Consider the following 16,195-nt stretch of genomic DNA (forward strand, 5'->3'; position numbering starts at 1 on the left):
TGACTCCAGTGTGACTTTCAGTTTTTGTGATTGTTCTTTTTTTATCGTGACAACTGACGTCATTTTGTTCAAATCCTCCACTGTTTTCTTTTTTTTTTTTTTGAGAATATTTTGTCACCAGTGCTACCATGGTTCAGTCACACAAGCCCTTGAAGGCTTTGACGAACCGGCCTTGCTTCATCACTGCACCCATAATGTACAAATAAATTTATTATTATTATTATTATTGTTATTATTATTATTATGTTGTTGAAATGTTCAAATTAATTGATTTATCACTTTAATACTGGTGGTTTAGCCACACAAGCCACTTCTGGCTTCGGCAGACCCGAATCATACTTCGTCGCATCCGAAAAGAATAAATTATTATTATTATTATTACACGGTTTCGTAGACAAGCCGTTTTTCCTTCATCGTATATTGTGCGACTATTGTACTTGTGTCCCTGTTAAGTGGGTGGAGACCACTAAGTACCCGGGAATTTTTTTTTTTACCGCGACATGTCTTGGAATAATCAGTTGGCATATATATGTAGAGTGTTACGGAAAGTGGCCTGTATGCTTTATAATATTAGAATCTTTGTTCCTTTTCATGTTTGAAAAATTTTGGTTTATGCCCTGGCATACAGTGTACTTCGGTACGGGATTACGGTGTTTGCGCACAGTAGTGGACAGTGGCATGCTAAAGTGAACACCTTGTTGAAAAGTGTTTTGAAAAGTGTGGCGTACAATTCAATTGTCACAGACAGCACGAACATTTTCAGTGACCTTCAGATGCCAAATTTTTCTTCACTACCTCGACAAACAGTGATACTTCGTTATTTTTGGACGAATCAGTTTAAGATTTTGCACGAGCCGTCTCGCACGCTAAGGAAAACAACCCGTTTTATACGGCCTCGTTGCTTCACGAGGTATGGGATGAGAACCCGTGATTACTATGTTCCGGATATTTTCAATGATCTTCCTGAATGTGTTTTCTCTTTCGACTCTAAAACTAAGGTTAAAAGGTGGCTCCGTTCTTTTATGGTCAATTCAGTGTAGGTAGTCATGGGTGTGTAGAAGACCAGAGTGTTAGATAAGTAGGTTAGGTGTGTGTGTGTGTTTTTCTTTTCTGTTAATTTTTTTTTATTTTTTATTTATTTTTTTCTTTTCTTTTGCGCTTTTGTTAACATGCTGATGGTGAGGTTGAAGGGTTCCAGTTCCACAAGCCATTTAGGCTTTGACTGACCCGATTTGTTTACTGTAATGTGGATGTTGCAAATATTATTATTATTATTATTATTATCATTCCGCTTTCATGTTTGTTTTCGATGTTTTCGGTCCCGTCAAAACAAAAGTAGGCTTCTGGGACATGGCCCGTAAGAGGCAGTAAGTCAGTATATGCATCTAGTAAACAAACTAACATCGATAAACAATCATGGTTGTCCAAGGCGGGGAGGGGGGGGGGGGGGGGGGGAGGCGGCGGGCAGTCAGTCACCTCGCACATGACACGGAGAGAGATAGTCAATCACAGTGGACCGATAGAAACACTATAGAGATATATACAGGTAAAATAAAAAAAAGTTCCGACAAGGTTGTCAAAAAAGAAGGATGAAAATATTAACGAGTAGTTAAGGTATATTCCAATCAATTAGAAATTTTTTGTTGCTTTTGTGAGGTAAGCACAAAAATGTCATCGGGACGCGTACTAAATATTTTTAGGGCAGAAATATCACGAGTAGCTTGTCCGTAGCGAATATAAGATTGAGGTACAATATAGCGAGGACAATCTCTTAGAACTCGGGAGGACATTAATGTTTTTTTTTGTTTTTTTCCTTTTAATCATCCATCCAAAAGTGGCGCAAAACTACTGAATTCACGAACAACTTTTGTAAGGAAGGTAAACCAAGATACTCAAAGATACTTCCGCATTCTGCCAAATCACAGTTATACGCCACGCTATACAATAAGCTCCGCAGAATATTATCGATGCGTACTTACCATCTTATAGGGCTATTGGAAAGAATAGCAATTCCATATCTTAAAACGCCATATGCAAGACTGCTGGCAATAGCTCTGCGCACACAGATCGGTGCGAGGTGTCTAATGGTGTACAAAAGCCAGGCAGTACTTCCGAGTTTGCAACAAATATAGGACAGGTGGGTGTTCCAAGCAAGTTGCTGTCAAAATAAACTCCCAGGTATTTAATTGAATTGACATAAGAAAACGCCGTACAGGAAGAAGAAGCACATTCAGAAGTATGAATGAACAGAGAAATGTTTGTCACAGTTTGTTTTAAAGGATTTCTAAAGCGTGCTAAACTAGTTTTTAAGGCGTTAACTTAGATACAGTTGTCACGAAACCAGTTCATAGCAGTGAAAACAGCTTCCTGTAGTATCGTATGGCTGATGTGTAGCTGGTGCGACACCCGACTAAAACTGTATCATCCCCATATTGAAATATATGACAATTTAAGATGTTTTCTTCAAGATCATTCATATAAATATTAAACAATAAGGGGGAGATTATGGATCCTCGTGGAACGCAACGCGTAAGAGAGATTTGTGTACTCATGTTTAGTCCTCCGAGAGCAACAACCTGGGAACTATTAGAGAGATAATTTGTAAGACGTCTGCGAAAATTGCCACGAAATCCCAGCTTGTGTAATTTCTGAAGCAATATACTGTGGTCGACCGAGTCAAAAACTTTAGACATATCTAAAAATGCGGCGCAATTGTATAGATTATTGTCAAAAGTCAAAATAATAAAAATGATAATAATAATAGTAATACTTATTTATTTCCTCTCCAGGGAGCGGAGAGGCAAGGACAAAAAGCTGCATTCAGCAACTTGACTAGGTCCCTGCCCCGGAACAGACGGCAAAAAGAGCAGTGAATACATGCTTCATAATCACTCATTTAAAAGCAAAATGAAACAACAAATACAAAAATTACACACATACAATACAAATGAAGCAGTGGTCACCCAGAACGTGCGGGGTAAAATTTGTTAGCTAGTGGCAGTGAACGTCATAAACAGGGATGTCATGTGGGACTTGGCGACAGCAGCAGGTATGCGTAAAATTGAATCCATTCGTCTAGTAATTGAGGCAGGTTGTGTATTGTTTATTGATGTCAATATGTTGTACGAGATGTCGGCACAAACTATTGTTCAACATGTCGTATATTATGACCCCTGAGATGTTCGTTTAGTTCAAAACGATTCAATAATAAAATGTGGTTTGCGAGTAGGGCAGATCTGTAAAGGGCAAGGGAGTCTAAGTTTGCAATGGAAAGATATATTTAGGATGTTTAAGTGCTGAAAATAATTAGCATTGTTATCGTTCCATGTAAAATTTGCTATTACTAACTTGTTTTTTTTTCTTTTCTGAGCACGAAGGAGGTTAAGCATGTTGTGTTTTGTAATTGTACCGCATATGAGATGACAATATGTTAGGTGAGGAACGACAGGAGCATTGTATAACATTTTATAATATTGCCTGGTAGGGTATATCTATGTTAATTTATCAGGCCATTTATTCTAATTATCTTTGCACGGATGTATTAATATGAATGTCCCATGTGATGTGTTCGGTAGAATAAACGTCCAATGATAGCACTTCACTTACAACTTCGATTTTCTGGTTGTCTAGATGAAGATATGTTGTCCTACAAATAAATCCATTTCTGGGTCTAAAGAAAATCGCTTTAGTTTTATTAGCGCTTCTTTCCAGGCAATTTACGTCCATGTATCTTGGTAAATTTCTAAAAGAGCTATTTGCTTCTGAAACCATATCAGTCGGGTCAGAGCCAGTAATAAGAAAAGCCATATCACTAGCATGGGCTATTATGTTTGCTGATCTCATTATGCTAAAAACGTCAGTCATGAAAATTGTGAAGAGAAGAGGGCCTAACATGCTGCCCTGGGGCACACCTGTTTTAATAGTATCTAGTGAATAAAAATAAGAGTTTTTACAAACACATTGAGACCGATGCTGCAAGTAAGATTGGATTAATATTACTGCACTTCCTCTAATACAAAAAAAACATGAAGTTTAAGTTTTAGTATAATATAGTTTATATTATTATTATTATTATTATTATCATCATCATTATTATTATTATTTTTATTATGTGGTCAGACGCCTTATTGTGGTCAATAAACATTCCAAGCACGAGTTTCTTTGTCTCAAATGTTTCAACAATTAGTTCTTCTTTTGTTAACAATGCGGTTTCTTTCGACCTGTGCTTACGGAAATCAAATTGTGAGTTATATAGAATATTATGTTTATTTAGAAAGTTGGTTAGTCTTGAATGACTTATTTCGTCCAGACCCTTAATCAGTACCTGTGAAATCGATATCGGCCTACAGTCATTGAGGCTGTTAATGTCCCCACCTTTGTGACACACCGTTACTTTTTCTTTTTGCATTTCTTTTGGAAAAAAACTGGTCGCAAACACGAGACTTAAAATGTACGTGAGAGGAGCAGCAAGTATATCAATGACATATTTGAGCGGTTTAATTTGCGACCCCTTTATGGCCTGGGATCGGCTATTTTTAAGATACCGGAACGTGCTAATCGCTTCACTTACTGTAGTAGGAAAAATGAGCTTAGATTCGTTAAGAACGTATCGACATGTTACCGACGTATCTGGTATAATTTGCTGGTTGTACCAAATTTACGAAGTAATTATTAAAAGTGGTAGTAAGCTGTAAGTCAGAAGACTTGCTTCCATCTAGTTGAAAATCATAACCAAAACGTTTTTCAGCTGGTTTAAAAAAATGTATCCGTTTCCATAAAATATTTAGCTTTTGTCTTACGGCGTCATTAAACAGGTTTTTATAGTACCTAATTCAATTTAGCATCTTTCAGTTCTGAACTTAGTTTGTTACAGAAAGATTTATAATCATATAGCTTACATGGATCCTTGTTTTTAATAAATTTCTTTAAAAAGCTTAATTTGTATGTTTTTTTTATGAACCAGTTCACGTGTGACCCATGGCTTTCTCGATACTTTGATTTTCCTTGTTTGTTTATACGGGAAACAATTTTAATAAATCCTAGTTAAAGACAAGAAAATGTTATAAGCTTAATTCTGTTTATTCATGTATGAGCTCCAGTCAATATTACCTAAGCCATTACAAAACATTTCTATTATTTGGGCATTCATTTATTGAGCAAATATTGGCTCCTCTAATGGCATTGATGTCTTAGTACGAGATTTTCTAATTAACAAATAAATGGTGAAATGGTCGCTGACATCACTTAGTACTATTACGCCAGAGTACCCATGTTCATGAACATAATTTGTTATGACGAGGTCAATGAGAGTAGATGAGTTACTTGTGACACGTGTTGGACATTAGATTGAATTGTGCAACCATTTGATTCATGAATATAAATAAATCCAGCTTGCGAGGCTGATACACTAGATAAGTCTATATTGAAGTCTCCACTCATAAACAATATAAATTTGTTTACACCTACAAAATCAAGAAAGCGCTCCAGAAACACACAAACGTTGGCTAAATTTCCATCAGGAAGCCGATATAGAGCACACAAAATATTACAATCATCACATAAATTAAGTTTTTCATAGTCCTGGGTTGACGTACTAAATTGAGTAAAAATTCGGTTTTTAAAGAAGAAAATGTTTGTATGGGTACTCCACCTAATCGAGCACTTTACGGGATCGATTTAGCACAAAGCTGTTATAATTAGGAATAATAAAATGACTTGAGTCATCGTTATACCAAGTTTCAGTAAATACGATTGCATAAACGCTTATACAATTACTAACTACCAACAATTCGACGTCGTACCTTTTATTACTGATTGAGCGGACGTTTAAATAAAAAATAAACGAAATAAAATTGTTTACGTCCGATAACTTTCGAAGGTCAGTGGGATCTAAAATAATTGCGACTCCCATTTTTCAATGCTACAATTTTCTTGTATGCAACTTAAAGAATTTTTAGAGGCCGTCCCAGGTCATGATCTCTAAAGTCGGAGCGCCAACTGCTTTCCGTGCAAAGATCTGGCCGTTTCCAACCCAGACGAATTTCCACTTCGCCTCCTTCGTTTTGCTCTAACTTTGACCAAGGAGCCTCTGTAGCTGTGGTCAGAAGTGTTCATTGGTGTAAATGGGCTCGTTTGATGTTAATCCTACCATCGTCCTAGTAAGCCTGTGGCGTCCTGCTTCCTCTAGTACATTGTTTCGCTTGGCTCTATGAACAAACTACGCGACGATGTTTTTGTCGGTAGGGCTGTCTGCGATGGATACTCGATGGCATATCTCGATGTCCTCCTTTGTAATCGGTACGCCAATTCGGGAACCTGTTTACCTGTTGTGTTTTGTTTGCAATAGCGCGGACAAACTCTTATTTGGCTCTTAGGTCCCCTTTTTATTTCAGTATTTGCATTGCGAGAGTACTCCTCTGAACTCGGAATACGCGTCCCGCTATCCGGGCAGCAAGTTCGTCACACGTCATCTGCAGCCGTGCATTGCCCTTTTTCAGTTCCCTGTTCTCATCATGTGCTCACTTTGACCTGGGTTTTTATTTTCTGATACATCTCATTAATAAACAGTAGGCTCGCCTTAACCTATCACAGATCCTTTTGCATTTCTCTATCAAAAGTATCCCCGAAAACCTTCAGCTCTGCTTTGAACTGATTCTTCGGGTAAACAAATGCAGACAACAATTCTTTGCTCAGTACCACGTTCAAAAACAGCTAAAAATTAAACTGCTCAGAAGCAATAAACAGAAAACTCTTGTATGCTTCTTATATGTTAATATAAACTATTATTTGATGATATCCGTTTATTGCTCAAAAAAAAATTCTCATACAATTACGATGTTTCCGTATGGTAGTGATAGATTATTTTCCTGTTACACCTCACAACCTGCCTGAGTCCGCACGCAGTTATATCCTTTTTACAATCTTTCGAACATACCGTTCTACAAGTGTGATACTATGTAACAAAAAAATTGTAAAGCGGTACTGTTACTGCAGAAATCGGTTTGTTGAAAAACGACGATGTAATATTATTCGGTGCAGCGACGAAGCGACGTCATGGTCATCATCCTTCACAGCTGATTCCTATTATATATATATATATATATATATATATATATATATATATATATATATATATATATATATATATATAAAATAACGCAACCGGATGACACTTTTTCTGTAAAACTACTCATTGCAAGGAAATAAAAATGTCCATATAATTTTACTCATGTGCTTCATATAATGCTTAAAAATAGAGACGTTCTTTGTGTACGTAAGCTTAAACAAAGCCTTTCTTATATAAGAGTGGTTCTGCTAATTATGGTCACTATAACTTAAAATACAGCCGATGAGTCAAGTAAGTTCAATTAACATATTTCGTCCTGTATTTCAAATATAAGGAAATAAATATTAGTAGCCGAGGGGTATCATGATAAACATTTATAAATAACTGATGCTGTGTAGAATTCTGACACCGACATTGATCTCGGAATAATGCAGATGTACTAGAAAAGAAAATATATCTCGTAAAAGCGTTCTTTGTTTTCCTAAGAGACAGCAAGTATTCTGATTAAAATGTATCCTATATTATTCTAGGAAATTGCTCCAGTCTGCATTTGCTATTCAAAGGAAATACTAGAGGACGACATTTTTCACTGGGGGTGGCAGTTAATACATGTGAGAAATTGTCTTGATAACGTCCTTTTGTTCGTAGAATTTTGTTATCAATATTATTGTTTACTAATTAGCCCCTCCTTGCCCCCGCCCCCGCCCCCCCCCCCCCCCCCCCCCAAAGGAAAAAATGCTTTTTAAGGTTGGCACGTTTTAAACACGCAGCTCTAATGAAAACCGACATTGCCCGCGGTTTCCAGTCGGCGGGCGAAGTGGGGGCCGTGAATTTTCCGTTTAACTGAAAACAATACGGCGGCAACATTTATTTTTCATTCTTTTATTGCCAGGGAAGATGTGGCGGCGGCGGTGGCGGCGTCTTTGTAAGGCGGCGATGCGAGCCGGAGACCCCGCAATTTCACGCTTTGGTCGGCCAGGTAATCCCAAGAGCTGCCAGCAGTAAATCATCGCTGGCTTTTGTCTTGCTCGCTCCCGAGGGTAAGCTCCCTAAGATCGTTATTTCTTTGCCTCTCACGAGGCTGCGCGAAGAAGGAACGTTCTCGCCAGCCTGCGAGTAGCCTGCAACCGCTTTTTTTTTTTTTTAAGCTCTCAATTCAAAAAACAACAAAAAAACACATTTTTTATTTGCGTTTTAGTTGCTAAGAAGAAAGAAATTTTTTGAACTCAATCAAGAGATGAGGGTATCAACGAAAGGCTTTCAGTTTGAAATTATTGTCGGTTCTGGTTAGTTTTTCTCGCGAAAATCCCTCAAAAGAAGAATCTATAGTTTGTGGAAGCTCTAAAACAAAGATTCCAATAGGCTTATTGTCGTTCATTATGAAGAGGGGGATGAAGTTAAAATATTATTGACGCCATATACTTATATTTTAAAAAGGTATTGAAGAAGACATTGATGAGCAGAGCATGACACTACGATACGGTGGTTAGAAGGGGAGGTGTCAGAATTGCGCAGCCGGCTCCGTGTACGGTACTAGCGACTAGTATATATAGCATACCGACGATAGTTGGCGCGCTCATCGACATTAAAATGCCAGTTGCAGACGCCGCAACGGGAAAGGCAGGTTCGCTTCGCTAGAAGCGCTCCTTTGTGTGGTTGTTCCCGGAAATATCTCGCTATGCATTCGGACTATCGCGACGGCACAACGGGAAACAGGCTGCTTTGCTTTCTCTGCTTTCGGAAAGTTTGTTACTACCAACCGTTTTGTAAATTCATGCTGCTTTCAAGACTATGGTAACTATCAAACTTTTTTGTCGTTGAAATGCATGTAAATAAAGACACATTTAAATGGGACTTTTGAAGGGCTATTCCGGCGATATTTTGAGCTACCCCTACTAACTGTATTTACTGAACCCCCGTCCTTGCTCTTCCGAGTATGCTAATTATTATCGTGAAATTCAAAATAGTTATTGCGAAATCGGAAAATGAACATGATGCCAAAACCAAAATTCAACTTCCTCCGCACTTTTTAGTGACGTGCCGTGAGTGGCCTGCCGGGTCGCCAGTGGAACAGGCAGTCAGAAGAGGGACTGTGCCGAAGATTTATTGCGTGCTTCTGCGCGGGGGCTGAAGCGATCTTCCAAAGCATTCATTTGACACCATGGAGCTGCTTGGAATCAGTTGGGAACAAAAGTCTTCAGTTCTAAGAGTAAGCCTTCCTCTGGAGTCACTTTTTCGTTGTTGCCAATAAAAGTCCCTTTTTCGTTCTTGCCAAAAAAAGAATGGTGAGGACCAAGATTTTAAATTCGATAAATAGGGGAAAAAATGTATTTTGACTGAATACTTGGGATATTACTTCAAGGATGTTTGTTTCTGTGTTTAACGAATTTTCAGGAAGAATCGGGGACCTTAAAGAAAATGTCGGAGTACTCCTTTAAACACTCTGACTATACTTCGACGTCGAGCGTAACAAACGCGGCGTAACGCAGCGCAAACAAATACTAACTAATCGCAGATATCGAGTTCCTGCTCGCCGGCCAGTGAAACGCGTGCGTTCGGCGCTACGCTGCGTTCGCTGCGCTCAACATCGGAGTGCACAGAGCCTTAAGTGTCAATGTTATCAGTCCGAGCGAACCGTCTTTTTCTTTTCAGCCATTAGCCAGTACTGCTCAGGAGTCCAGTTATAAATAAGCGTGAAGTAAACATCTCCTCCTTCCAGCATTAAATTTCTAGCTTCGGAATAGCTTCGGCGCGTCGGAAGTATGCGGAGCGCAAGTTCGTCTGCCTGTTAGAGAGGGATTGCGATGATGTCAGAACGCCAAGCTCTTATTTACTGCTTGAAAACTATAGTGGTTAGACCCCGAGGTATCACTGGGGTCTACCCAGTATCCTGTCAGTCGAAGCCAATCAGAGACCGTTCTGACGTCACCGCAACTCGTGGTGCAAGAAGCAGACAACTTGCTTTCTGCATACTGTCCACGCGCCGTTGAAGCATGACGAAAGCATCGGCAGGCTTATTCTTGTGTTACTTTAGCAACATGTCCATAATCAACATAGTTCGAAGCTTCAAAATTATTTTAAGGGCCGCATAGCACACGCAATATTTACTCCCGGAGCAAGAAAGCACTCGAATCGCAGGGAACGCGAGCTAACGAAGCATCTCAGTGCCGACAGGAGCGCCACCTTTTTATCCTGACTGGCTGCTCCCTTCTGTCGTGCGCCGATTCTGACACTTTTTCTGCTAGGCCGCCGTCACTTTAAAAAGCAAAACGCAACTAGCAATCGCCATTTTGTTTTTTCTTATACACTTAGCAGGCTCCAAGTAGGCATTATTCTAAGCCGTAATACTTAAAACCCGGTTATATACCATTACACGAAAACAAAAAGAAAAATGAAACTGTCGAGTTTTCTTTGGGTGTGTACGGCTTCTTAAAGTTTACGTGGAGTGACATACCTAACGCAAACGTTAGGAAGCCGTATATATTCGCGCGCGTATGTGTACGGTGTCTGGAACGCCTCTCCGAGTGCTGTGTTTCGTGTCCTATATCCTGCCCATGGCATCCAAAGTGGTCTCCAAGTGGACACAAAATGACTTCACAAAAACAGGAGAGTACATGCTCTTGGATGTCGCGATCCTGGTGATTGGTCGTAGACGTTCCGGCGAAAAGTACGAGCAAACTTGAGGGTCGCTGTCGTCTCGGTCTCCCAACTGCTGACTGCCGTAGCTTGCTTGGACTGCTGAGGTGGAGATCGACCAGCAGCGGAACAGGCGTTCGCCCCACTCACCACCGTTGCTGTGTGGCGCTGCCAGGATCGCAGCCGGCGGCAGCGTCACACTTTTATGACGTCATCAGGCGGAAATCGAGAATCGAGGTACCGGTTTTCGGACGGGGTAAACATACCAGGCGGAAACGCGTTCCAGGCAATGTCTGCCGAGAAAGTGACGGAGAGGAGGAGACGAGAGCGCGCAGTGACGTCAGGACGCCGAGCACTGACTGGAACATTTAGGGGGGAGACCGAAGACTAGCGACCTTTGTTTCCACTGCACTCGTCGAACGCGTTAAGCGCCGTTCACAAGCTGCCAACCGAGTAGGACCAAGAGAGACAAGACCGGTTTTTAAGCCTCTTGCGCCAGCGGGGGACCAGATGCGCTGGTGCGGAGCAGGTCCTACGCCGTCGTAAGAGGCTTAAAAACCGGTCTTTTCTCTCTCGGTCTTGCTCGGTTGCATGTCTGTGAACGGTGCGTTAGAACGCCGAACGCCGGCGTCTTGCGTTTGGATTTTGCTTTCGAATGCCTTCGATGAGTGCAGTGAAGACAAACCTTTAAGCCATGGTCATACAGCTTATGCATCTTACAAAAAACAGTCTGCACACAGACTCGAACGGGAGTCACTGCGAGATCAGTGCTTTGAAGGCCGCATGGCAACAAGTTCCAGCTAGAGAAACTTGGCACGCGGCATTCGAACCACGGATATTGCTGTTACTCGTGTTTGCAGAATTGTTTTGCATGATGTAGGAGCAGTGCGACCCCGGCTTTAGGGCTACCAAGCAATCTTTCGAATCAGAGCTCGGCATTCTGATGTCCCCCGCGCTCCCTTACTTTCTGCGCGTATAATAAGTGAAAAGAAGAAAAAAAGAAGGGGGGGAGGGGCGAGTAGCTGAGTATGAACCCCTGAGTTACACATGATTGGACTATGGGCACCCACAAACTTTGCCATCGCGCTTAGTTTAGTGCATAGAAACTCAGCAAAACGACCGTGATGTCGTTTATACTAATTCGCTTCAGCGGAACCGAGAAAAATTATGTTGTAGTTCTTATGCTGAAGTGCCACGGTGTATCAATATATTTTTTATGCTTGTTCCGGGAATAGTCAAATGTGTTAAATAGAATGTAACAATTCTAAAAAGCCCTTTTTAGCTTCAAAAACTTTATCTAAACTCGGTCTTCACGATTCATCACACTCGTAACGCCCGAGTCCCATTAGAGAGATAAGCAGAAACAGCCGACGCCGACAAGCTTCGTACACGAGCATCGTGCACTTGAGGGTATCTTTTGCAGGCTTGCAATCACTCGTGCTTTCCATACAAGCACCAAGACACTGAAAGCCTGCCGAAGGTAGCATCACGTGCATGATGGACGCATTCGAAGCTTGTCGGTGTCGGTTGATTCCGTGTCACTCTAGTGGAAGTGGGGCATAACATGCCAGCTTTGATTTTTTTTGTGGTTGGAAGTTCTTGAAACTAATTTAGTTCTTAAAAGTGCACTTTTTGTTTCTTTTTTGTCACAAAATATGGGCGCGAGGCAAAGATTACGAGGTGGTATAACAGGAGCTTATCCTGTTTGTTATCTCTGTCTTACGTGTGTGCTCAGGGCAATTGATGCAATGGAATGCAGGGGCTACACCTCGAACGGCACCCTTAAAGGTGCAGGGGGGCAGCGGCATACCATCGAATAGGACGAATTTCTCGGGTCAAAGCGTGAAGTGTGTTTTATGATTGATCGCCTTTGATGAGATATAAATAACACGGTTAGAACTTAAAATATAAAATATAAAGTGTGGCGCAGATTTGTTTTTTCTTATCGGCTTTACACTACACATTTTCTTGCTCCCCCCTCCCCCTAATCCAAACGCATGCCTTTGCAGCGCCTTCTGGATTCAGCGAAAATGTCCACAGCACGCTATCCTGACAAACAAATTTACCAGTGCTGACAATCGGCGTGACCGTGTTTTCCTAACTTCTATTTGCTTCCGGTATTCCGTTGTGTTCCGTCACGGCACCTAACGACTTTCTGCGCGTGGCAAACATGACCGAGACAAGAATCGTCGGCAGTTTAACCGGAAGCTGTGGGGACGACCGAATTCCGCTGAAATGGGTGCCCACTTAGCCAAGGGCCGTACGAGCACCGAGCGGCGATATTTGTCGAGCTCTCATTTTTGGTGCAATTTCGCATCTTCCATCATGAATGTCTCTCTTTTTTTTTCTATTTCTTTCTGTCGCGTGCCAACAATCAGTCGTTTCCGCTCCGGGGCGCAATTTGTTTCCGAAAGTTTAGGGCTCAGTTTGACAATTAGGCGTCAGTTTACGAGCGCTAGCAGTATGCGTCAGAACGATGGGTGAAATAAGGGGAGGGAGATGAGATTGTCCCGTCACTCCACCCCCTTTTAGTGCGTCTCAGATATTTGTATATTTCGTCTCACCTTCAGTCCAAGCAGAGCCGAAGCTGCGATCTGACGGAACCGATCAAACTGAAGTTCCAAGATAAGAGCTTCCTGCCAGTAGCGACATTCTTTGAAGCGCCGACTGCTTGACGTTGCTGAGGAAGCGAATGACGGCGCACACCAGAGGTTTGAACGGAATGACGCCATTTTGTTCCGGCGGCATGTGGTTAGTCACTTGTATTGGTTGTCGTTACTTGTAAAAAGAAGTATCGAGGGACTTTAAATCAAACAAATACAAAAGCACATAGTCATGGCCGTCGTCGTCTTTCTGCCTTGGCTATTTCCCGCGAAGCATAATCCCGCAAGGAGAATGTGGCATGCTTCTGCGCTTTTCTTTGCACCTGATTGCTCTAGCTGGTGATAAAAAAAGACGAGCGTCATGACGCGCACTTTAGAGGCGGCTTGATTGGCCTAACCTGATCATGGAAGTCGGCTGTGCTCGGACAGAATTCGTCACCATAGACGGTGACAGGTGAAGAGTTCCGTGGAAGCTCCTCCCTCTTCTTCCAACGTTAGCAGGGCGAACGCTGGGGAGAAGGAGACGTCCTCTCCAGTCGTCGCACTGCTAAAATGGAAAGAGGTCGGAGTTGTTTCCCCTGAACTCTTAACCCAACACCAACTATAGTTTTGTTAAACAGTCTGAAAAAAAAAAGTGGAGAGAAATCCCCTTTCCTTTGAGATGCTATATATGAAAAAAAAAATATTAAAAGCGTCAGAAGCTCCGCTTTTGCCGCGGGCTCATTGCCTTCCGTCGTGCCTCGGATGGGCCTGCTCGCAAGAACCCGAAGTGCTACCGAAAGGAGAAAGCTCGCTCTGAAGGAACACCACTTGTAGAATAATTTAAAACCTCTGTACTGGAATTTTGATATAATTTGCTGCGAAAACGAGCGAAGCCACGGATTGGACTCGAGTGCTACGTCAGCAGTCGGCCGGGCTTCGTGTTTAATCAGCGAGTCGAAGGACGCTCGGCATCGGTTCCGGGTTCAATTGCTGATTTTGGCGCCAACCGTCTGTGATGGCGTTCTTTGGAGGAAGAGAGGGATACCCGCGCAACGTTATTTATTTATTCATTGTAGCACCATGGCCAAAGGCATTACAGATGGGAGTGGTAAGAAATCAAAACGATATGAATAACATCAACGAAGGAAAGACATTTGCGAACATGCGGTTACTAACACTCGAACCAAAACGAGCAGTATCAACAGTTAATGTGATAGATGAAGGTAAATGATTCCAGTCATTTGACACTTGTGGCAAGAAGGATGCTTAAAATGTGATATTGCGAAAAAATGGGACGGCAACTTTGTTAAGGTGATCGAATTGAGATAAAAAAAACTAAAAGAATGGTGGAGCTTTTAGCTGATCTATCAGTATGGTGTTGCGATAGAATATTTGTTGAAGTACACAGATGCTAGAGATTCAGTGGTGATGTTCAAGACTATCTACAACTAAGGTGTTTTTCATTGAACTAGCGATTCTACGATAGTTTGTCCAAAAGAAACGCACTGATCTATTTCCTACAGTCTCAAATTAAGTAGTAACATCATTCGTTCCACGATTCGAGATGTAGGCTGCATATTTGAACTTTGATCTGACTAATGTTTGATATAAAAGTAGTTTTAAAGATAAAAATGTTAAGATTACCGAACATCCAGTTAGAACTGTTAATTATGTGAGAAACATACAGGTTCCAGTTTAGATCGCAGTTTAGGTCTTCTCCGATGTACCTGTAAGATTCTACAAGCTGTAATGGTATGTTGTACAGCCTAGACGTAGCACTACAAGCAGCCTTTTAGGTCATTTGCATTAGTTGGCTTTTGTTAATGTTTACTTCCAGAGACCAGATTTACACCAAGATGATGCTTTTGCGATTCAGAATCAGAGTAATTATATATTAATCGGTAAATAGCTCAATCGTCCGCAAACAATCTAATTTTGGATGATAAAGAACACAATACTCGGTAGGTCACTAATGTACAATAGAATGATTAAAGGGTTTAGGACGGACCCTTGGGGTTATCCAGAGGAAACAAATGAAAACAAGGAGCTAATACCATTGCACTGTACAAATCGAAAACGATCAGGTAAAAAAGCATATAATTAAACACGTTACGATCAATGTTAAGCTCGCTTGGTTTATATAAAAGGACCTTACGTAATACCTTATCGAATACTTTTGCAAAACAATATGCAGTCTGCCTGGAGTCTCTCATCAAAAGCAGCGTGAACATTATTAGTAATGGAAAGTAGTTGCGTTTCGCAAGAAAACGTTTTTCGAACCAGCAGCTTATGTAATACCTTATCGAATACTTTTGCAAAAAAAAAAAAAAATATGCAGTCTGTCTGGAGTCTCTGATCAAAAGCAACATGAACATTATTAGTAATGGAGAGTAGTTGCATTTCGCAAGAAAACGTTTTTCGAAACCCATCTTGAGCAGCAGAACAAAATGTGTTAGATTCCAGAAACCCAATAGGCTGTGAACATATGGGGGCGGAGGGGGGGGGGGGGCGGTTCAATTATTTAACAAGGAATGCTGGTTTGTGAGATGAGTGTGTAGTTAAGAGGAGAGTTTCGTTTTAAGAGACTTATAAAGGGGAATTACTTTACCGATTTTCCAATCGCCAGACAGAACAGATGCGTCGAGCGTCGGTTCATATATACGAGTGAGGATGAAAAAAGAGTATTGGTTCAGTGTTTTTAATATTGTTGAGCTAATTTCGTCCACACAAGTTTCGGAAGTTCATTTAAAACAGTTTATGATAATTAAGATATCGTCGGTGCTGATAATGATAGCGTCTGTCTATCAATGCAAGTCAGTAAACAACGTAAGGGAGATCTCCTCTGCTATAGGAGTTTGAGGACGATTTGATGAGTACTTTATTAAAAATGGAAGCAAACAGTGAGTTA

This window comes from Ixodes scapularis, unplaced genomic scaffold (genome assembly GCF_016920785.2).
Source record: "Ixodes scapularis isolate PalLabHiFi unplaced genomic scaffold, ASM1692078v2 PGA_scaffold5__190_contigs__length_132052651, whole genome shotgun sequence".
Classification (NCBI taxonomy): domain Eukaryota; kingdom Metazoa; phylum Arthropoda; class Arachnida; order Ixodida; family Ixodidae; genus Ixodes; species Ixodes scapularis.